This window comes from Equus asinus, chromosome 21 (assembly GCF_041296235.1).
Source record: "Equus asinus isolate D_3611 breed Donkey chromosome 21, EquAss-T2T_v2, whole genome shotgun sequence".
NCBI classification, from domain to species: Eukaryota; Metazoa; Chordata; class Mammalia; order Perissodactyla; family Equidae; genus Equus; species Equus asinus.
In genome coordinates this window covers 53,205,901-53,214,009 of record NC_091810.1, presented here as the reverse complement: position 1 = coordinate 53,214,009, position 8,109 = coordinate 53,205,901, and positions in this window count along the sequence as shown.

The window sequence follows — 8,109 nt, the reverse complement described above, 5'->3', positions numbered from 1 at the left end:
ATAAAGAAAAGGAAGAGCATTGGAAAAGGAATAAGTGAAAGTAAAATAAAAACTTTTGTTTTTTTTATTCTTAAGTGATCTAACAGATCACTTATTTTTTTAAAATAATAATAGCAACAATGTATTCAATTCTGTATACTTGTGTCTTTATACGTGCTTATGTGTAAGTGAAGTGAATGCCACCAGTGATAGAAGGGATGGGAGGGAAGAGTTAGGATTATTGTGTTATTATAAGGTATTCACACTGTATGTAAAGTGGTATAGTGTTGTATAGTTATTTGAAAGTGGATGTGGATTAGTTGTAAATGTATATTGCAAACTCTAGGGCAACCACTAAAGAAAGGGAAAGAGGTATGCTAAGAAAGGAGAGAAAATGGAATCAAAATGTTTAACTAAAACCACATAAGGCAGAAAATAGAGTGGAAGACAAAAATAGAAACAAAGAATAGGGCAACAAATAGAAAAAGTAACAAATAGGGTAGATATTAATCCAGCGAAATCAATAATCATTGTATTAGAGTTCTCCAGAGAAACAGAACCAACAGTATTGGTATGTAGGAAGAGATTTATTATAAGGAATTGGCTCACACGATTATGGAGGCTGAGAAGTCCCACTCTGCTGTCTGCAAGTTGGAGACCTAGGAAAGCTGGTGATACAATTCAGTCAGAGTCCAGAGGCCTGAGAACCAGGGGAGCTGGTGGTGTAGATTCCAGCCTGGGTCTGAAGGCCTGAGAACCAGGAGCACCAGGGACACGAGAAAATTGCTGTCCTGGCTTATGCAGTCTGGAAGGAAGGGCTGGATTCCTCTTCACCTTTTTATCCTATTCAGGCCCTCAACGGATTGGATGATGTCCACCCACATTGGAGACGGCAGTTATGTTACTGAGTCCACTAATTCAAATGCTAATTTCATCAGGACACATCCTCACAGACACACTGAGAAGTAATGTTTAGCCAGATATCTGGGCACCCTGTGATATAGTCAAGTTGACACATAAAATTAATCATTACATTCACTTTGAACATCAGTGGTCTAAATGCACCAATTGAAAGACATTGTCAGGGTGGATCACTTTCTCACCTATATGCTGTTGATAAGAAACTCACTTTAAATATGACACATACTAGATTAAAGTAGATGAAGGGAGAAAGATAAACCATGGTGACATTAATCAAAAGGAAGCTGGAGTAGCAATACTAATTTCGGAGCAGACTTCAGAGCAAGGAGAGTTATCAGGAATAAAGAGGAGCGTTACATAATAATAAAGGGGTGAGTTCTCCAGGAAGACATAAGAAGTGTAATGTGTATGTGCCTAACATCAGAGCATCAAAATACACAAGGTAAAAACTGATAGAACTGCAAGGAGAGAGACATGAATCCACTGTCACAGTTGGAGACTCTGACATGCTCTATCAGAAATGGACAGATCAAGCAGGCAGAAAATCAGTAAAGACATATTTGGACTTAGTACCATCAATCAACTGTACGTGACAGACATCTATAGACAACTTCATCCAACATCAGCAGATTACACATTCTTCTCAAGCTCACACAGAACATTCACCATGATAGACCACATTCTGGGCCATAGGACACACCTTAGCAAATTTTAGAGAATAGAATTCATACAGTGGTCTGCTCTCAGACCGCAATGAAATTAAACTAGAAATCAGTTCCAGAAAGATAGCTGGAAAGTCTCAAAATACTTCAGACAACACATTTCTAAATAACACATGGGTCAAAGAAATCTCAAGTGAAATAAAAAATTTTTTGAACTAAATTAAGATGAAAACACAACTTACCAAAATTTGTGGAATGTACAAAAAGCAGTGCTTAGAAGGAAGTTTACAGCATTGAAGGCATATATTGGAAAAGAAGAAAGATCCAAAATCAATTATCTAAGCCTCCACCTTAGGAAACTAGAAAAAGAAGAGCAAATTAAATCCAAAGTAAGCAGAAGAATAAAGAAAGCAATGAAATTGAAAACAGGAAATCCATAGAGAAAACTAATGAAACCAAAAGCTAGTTCTTTGAAAAATTCCAGAGAAGGAAGAGATCTTAAGGAGTGAGCAGTCTGTTACCAGCCATTTTCTTCCCCAGGGGGGCATTTGCAGATTCTGGACACGGGCTAAGGGTCACACTTGGTGCACATAGAGGGACTCTATGGAGGGAAAAGAAAAGCCAGCAAAACTGGTGAGGTTGTATAGGGCTAGTGTGATAATTTGGAAACTTCAGGATCTCTAAGTGCACAGCTGAGTTTTTCTCAAATTCTAAAGCTATATGGGGGAAGGGTGGCAGAGAGTGTCAGTAAGGTGGATTGAAATCTCCTGAGCATCCTATAGAGCTAATCAGATTTTCTCTTTCTTGTGTGAGATATAGCTGAAGACATCAGGTAAGTGCAAAACTGGGCTGAGCATGCCCAGTTTATTCTTCCCACATTTACAAATCAGGTAATTTACTGTCTTGCCCCTGGAGTGGAAGGAATAAAGTGGACAGAGGCCAGCGAGCCCTGAGGGCCGTGTGGCTTCTCAGACCAGTCCTCCTCCTCCCCATACCTTCGCAGATTGCCCAGCTGCCTCACACATGGGATCTCTGTGTGCTCCTTGCAAGAATCCCATTGTTTAGGTAGAGTAGAGATTTTTGCCCCATTTTATGGAAGATGAATCTGGGTCTTGAATAACTTGCCCCGAAGGACACAGAATCAGTTGTCTGAACCAGATTTGGAACCCAGTTCTCCCAGTTCTCTTTCTTTCTTTCTTTTTTTTTTTTAAAGATTTTATTTTTCCTTTTTCTCCCCAAAGCCCCCCAGTACATAGTTGTGTATTTTTTTTTTAAGTTGTGGGTCCTTCTAGTTGTGGTATGTGGGACGCCGCCTCAGCATGGCCTGACGAACAGTGCTATGTCTGCGCCCAGGATCCGAACCAGCAAAATCCTGGGCCACCAAAGCGGAATGTACGAACTTAACCACTTGGCCAAGGGGGCAGCCCCCAGTTCTCTTTCAACTAGGACACTGGTGACCTTTAGGAACAAAACAACAAGAAATTTGGGCCCCACAAGATCCAAGAACTTGGCCAAGTGGTGTATTGCCTCCCCCAGTACTGTGTGCCCCAGGCCCAGGCACACGGGAGAGAGGCAATACTTGTGGAATGAATGGCAGAGCTCCAGGCCAACAAGGTTTGAAAAGGAGCAAATTGCTGTTGTAATGAGGGCCACCGAAGCCAAGGTTGCAGACCCTTGTCTTTGGTTTTGACTAAGAGCTGAGACTGCCCTTGCAATATCCTTGGTGCACTGTGGATGCTCTTACCTTTGAGGACAGTGTGCAGAGTTCTCTGTCTCCATAGGCAGGCCACGTTTCTGTTGACATAGGGCCAGTGGAGCTGAAAGGAAACATCTGTGCAGGGCGAGGATAGCGGGTGGGGATGGCTCCGTGTTGGGCCAGAAGTTTTCCCATTGTTTGAGCTGACCTGGGTGGGGTGGCCAGAGCTGGTTTTATGTAACTCAGACTTCCCAGCTTTGGAGGAAAAAGAAAAAAAAAAAAAACACTTGAAAACTGAAATGTGCCTTTTAGAGCTGTCTCCTGATTTTTTCTGTCTCTCGGCTTTATTATCAAGATCATTCTTTCTGCAGGGAAATTGGTATGAAAAGATGGGCCTTTGTATATATATGTGTATATACCACACTTTATCCATTCATGACCTTGAGAATATTATGCTAAGTGAAATGAGTCAGATGAGAAAGACAAATACCATATGATCTCACTCATGTGGAAGATAAACACACATAGATACAGAGAACAGATTGGTGGTTACCAGAGAGGAAGGGTGGGTGTGGAGAAGGTGAAGGGTTAAGGGACAAACGTGTACAGTGACAGATGGCAGCTAGACTTTTGGTGGGGAACACGTGCAGTCTATACCAAGGCGAAATATAATGATCCCACACCTGAAATTTATACACTGTTACAAATCAATGTGACCAAAAAAAAAAAAAAGGCCTGAGGGTAGTGTGTGAGTGCAGGGATGTTTCCTTGAAAGTGGATCACTCATGAACGTTAATCCAGTGTTCTCCTGGCTGAAACTACCACGCTTGCTGCCGTACCGGCTGGTCAAGGCCCTGTGGACAGTGCCAGCAGGAGATCTTTCCTGCTGGGAAGATGAGATCCATAGACTCCACCAGGGCTGTCGGTGAGTCCATTGTAGGTGGCCACAGTGGCAGTTCTCGCCTGGCCAGGGAGAGCTGGGGGTGCACAAGGGGACCTGGGTATTTAATGGCCATAGGCTCAACACTGGCAACAAATGAGGCATGGTTGCTACAAAGAGCCTGTGCATCTGTAGCTTGTCCAGATGCTTGTAGAGTGTCCAGTCTGACCACAGGAGACAAAGGCCCCTGCCCACAGGCAAGCCCCTTGAGAACATGTTTTGTTCTGGGAGCTAAGCCACAACAAGGACAGTAACAAGCAGACTTCTGTCCAAAGATGATTTTCTGGAAGGTTAAAAAAGTCCTAGAACTGTATCATAGAAGCCAGTTGGGAGGAAAAGGGGAAAGGAACATGGAGAAGAGACAGTCAAAGAAGGACACGATGGCCAAGTTCAAATATTTGCCTGCCTCTTAGACAATTGCTCCAGAGGCTGGCACCAGGGACCACTGGGTGATGTTTCGGAGGCCTGCCTGCCTCACCGTGGGGGACTTTATAGCAAGCTGAGTGTCTAATGATGGGACCAGCTGCTTTGCAGAGTAATGAGCTGCTCGTCCCAGGAGGGGTTTAAGCAAGCACACGGAGGCGTCTGACAGACTCAATGGAAAGGGACTCCCCCCCATCGAGGGGTGGTTATGCCAGACAGCCTCTTCCAACCTGCTTTGTAACTCAGAGGTCGAGAGACAGTGGGCCACTTGCATTTTTTGAGGCCCACTGAAGCAATTAAAAAATGATGAAATGCCAAAACAAGGTTATGAAAAATGGTGATATATTTTAAATATTTACATTTAATGAAATAGCACTTTTAACACAAATATGATGCAGGGCAACATGATATTCACAAGACAAGACCTCCTTTTAAAACATTCTGAGGGTGCTCCAGGCACTGGTGACGAGTCCAAATTTACGGTGTGTGATGAACTTGTCTTCCCTCTGGGCTGCTGGTGTGTCGCGCTGGGTAGACCCTCCTTGGGAGACATGCCAAGCCTAAACCTGGGGAGGCCCCAAACCAAGGCACCTCCCCTCCTGTGATTTCACATCAGTCATTTTAACAGCGCAGGTGACTCCTAGGTACTTGTAGAGGAGCTCTGTGTCGTGTACGCCCGCATGCACACACACAGGCTCTTGAAAACCTGCAAGGTGAAAAAGCCGAAGACACTGCTCACTGCTCAATGGAAAGTGCTCTAAGCAAGCTTTCCTGAAGTGTGGAGAGTTCACTTGCCAGGTCAAGTAGGAAAGAGTCGCATTCCCCCAGTGAAGTGTGGTCCCATCTTGCTTGGGGGCTGATGTTGGACAGATGCTTAAAGATTCCCTGTTACATCTCTGGGACCCCCCACCCGCCACTTAGCAGCCCAAATGCTCTCTCCCAAGTGTGGTCTGATCACTGCCCTCCCCAGCTTGTTCTTCGTTGGCCTCCACTGCCTCCAGGCTTGTGTCGTCTTTTAACAGGCTGGAACAGCCCTTTCAGATCTGACCTGTTCTACATCTCCAGCTTTATTTCTTCCTCACAGGATCTAGAATGTGCTGTTGGCCTGGAGCACTGTCCACCCTCCTTTCCCCTCTCCCCCCCCCAAAACTCCCCGGCCAACCCCTCTGTGTTCCCTCCTCAGGTCAGGGCTGCCTTCCTTCCCTGCCCTGCCCTGCTGCGTTGGGTGCCCTGTAAGAGCCCACCGCAGCCCCGATGGCACAGTGGGCCCCTCACATTGAGCCCCCAGAGCCTCACATAGGCCCAACCACATTGTGGAGTGAATGAGGGACTGATGGGGTGTTAACGTTTCCAGGGGGTCCTGACACAGTACGGCTGTGTGGCTCCTGTGTGACGAGACACGGAGCAGCCGCCTAGGGGGTCCCAGTTTCCTGAATCGCCACAGCAGAGCTTTTCTGGGACTTCCTCCCCAACAGATCTCGGGCAGGGCCTCAACAATCAGGCCCATCCTGGAAAATCTGGGGCCTCTGGCGCCTCATGCTGGGAAACAAACTTCTTCCCTTTCCTTACTGCCAAAGAGCCAAGATGAGAAAACCTGGAAAGCCAAGGAGTTAGAGAGAGAAAAAAGAATAGTAATTTTCTCTTGCCACGTGCTACCCACCCAGAGTTCCAGGAAGCAGGCCCCTAACCCTGTTAGGCTGTGTAATCTTCCGCCGCAGCTGTCTCACTGAGGGCCCAGCTGTGATATAAAACCCTCTCCTGCTCTGTGAATGTGAGAGATGGAGCCCAGCATCATTAAAGGGCCCTGCCAGTGCTCGCTGCCTGTCCAGGGCTCCTGCCCTTGGTGTGACCACAGTGCTATGGGCCAGGCCAGCTAGGCTGCAGACAGATCCCTCCCCAACTCAGATGGGGCAAGGCGGGCCCCTGGAAGCCTGAATCACATAGTACTGCATTTTCTTTTTGAACAATCTCAAGCTCACAGAAAATTTGCAACTACAGCATAAAGCACGTTCGTCCCCTGAAGCATTTGTGAGTAAGTGGTCCACCTGATGCCCCACCACCACCTCATGGTTCAGTGCCTGTTTCCTGCAGACAAGGCCACGCCCCTGCGTACTTGCAGCACACCATCCAGATCCGGACAGTAACCAGATATGTCACTGCCGCGCTCCTCAGACACATCAGCTTTCTCCAGTTGCTCCAATAGCCTCCTCAGACACATCAGTTTTCTGCAGTTGCTCCAATAGCGTCCTTGAGAGCGGAAGGGGCAGTCCAGAATCACACGTTGCATTTTTTGTTATGTGTCTTCAGTCCCCTTCAGTCTGAAACATTTCTCAGACGTGGGCTGTCATTTTGTGGAAGGCCCCTCGGTGTGGGTTTGTGTGATGCTTCTTTGGCAGGAATCTCACGGGGGCGATGCCGTTCTCACCTCAGCCCCTCAGGTGCTCAGAGGCCGCAGGCTTTCCCTTGTCCTACTATTGATGCTGTTGGTCACTTGACTGACGTGATGTCTGCCCAGCTTCTCCACTCGGACGTCACTCTTTTTCTCCTTGTAATTTTAATAACTGTTTTGTGGGCACATAGTTTAAGACTATGAAAATATCCCATTCCTCATCAGACTTTCGGTGTTTTCACTCATTTATTTATATCTCTGTGCGCTCGTGGTTTCCTATTTTATGGTTACCATCACTATTTTGATGCTCAAACTGTCCCTGATGGCCCTTGGAAGCTCCTTCAAGCTGGCTGTGTGTCCTGCTGACATGTCCCCATCATTCTTTAACCAATTCCTTGCTTTCTGGCAAAACAACTTGTTCCAGGCTCATTTTCTACTTTCCCTGCCCCAGCCCTGAAATCAGCCATTTCTCCAAGGTGCTTTGGCTCCTTTTAATGGAAAGCTCTATTTAGAAGCCCGTGCTTGGATGCTAGGAATGTTGGAGGCTTTGCAAGGGTTGCTGCTCCCAGGCCCTCCCAGTGACAGCTGGGGAACAGATGTGCACATTCCTATCTAAATTTATGGATTCATCTTTATATGTTGAAGTCCAAAATTGCACATTGATGGCCCCAATTTTAATCCTCTGCCATAGAATTTGTTCTCGCTCTGTGCCTCCCTTCTCCAACGATGAGAAACCTGGCTCCCATTGTCTTTAATAGATTTGCTTATTCGATGGATGCCCCCGTATGTAACTAACCTCTCAGGTCTGCTGCCACCCTCTCTCCCATGCAGATCCCCTCCTCTCCTCGCTTGGGCTTCAGCACTCCTTCCAGGGCCTCCACTCCCCTGGGGATGACCCCTCCACCCTGCTGAGCCCCGACACCCCACACCATCTTTGACACTGCTCTGGGGCACCATGGCCTCCCCCTTTCCCACCATGGTCACCTCTGCTTCAGGATAAGATGGCTGAGAAATGGAAGTGAAGAAAGGAGAGGATTCCTTAGCATTTTTAACCAAAGATGCATCAAGTGCATAGAGACAGAACCACAAAATAATCATA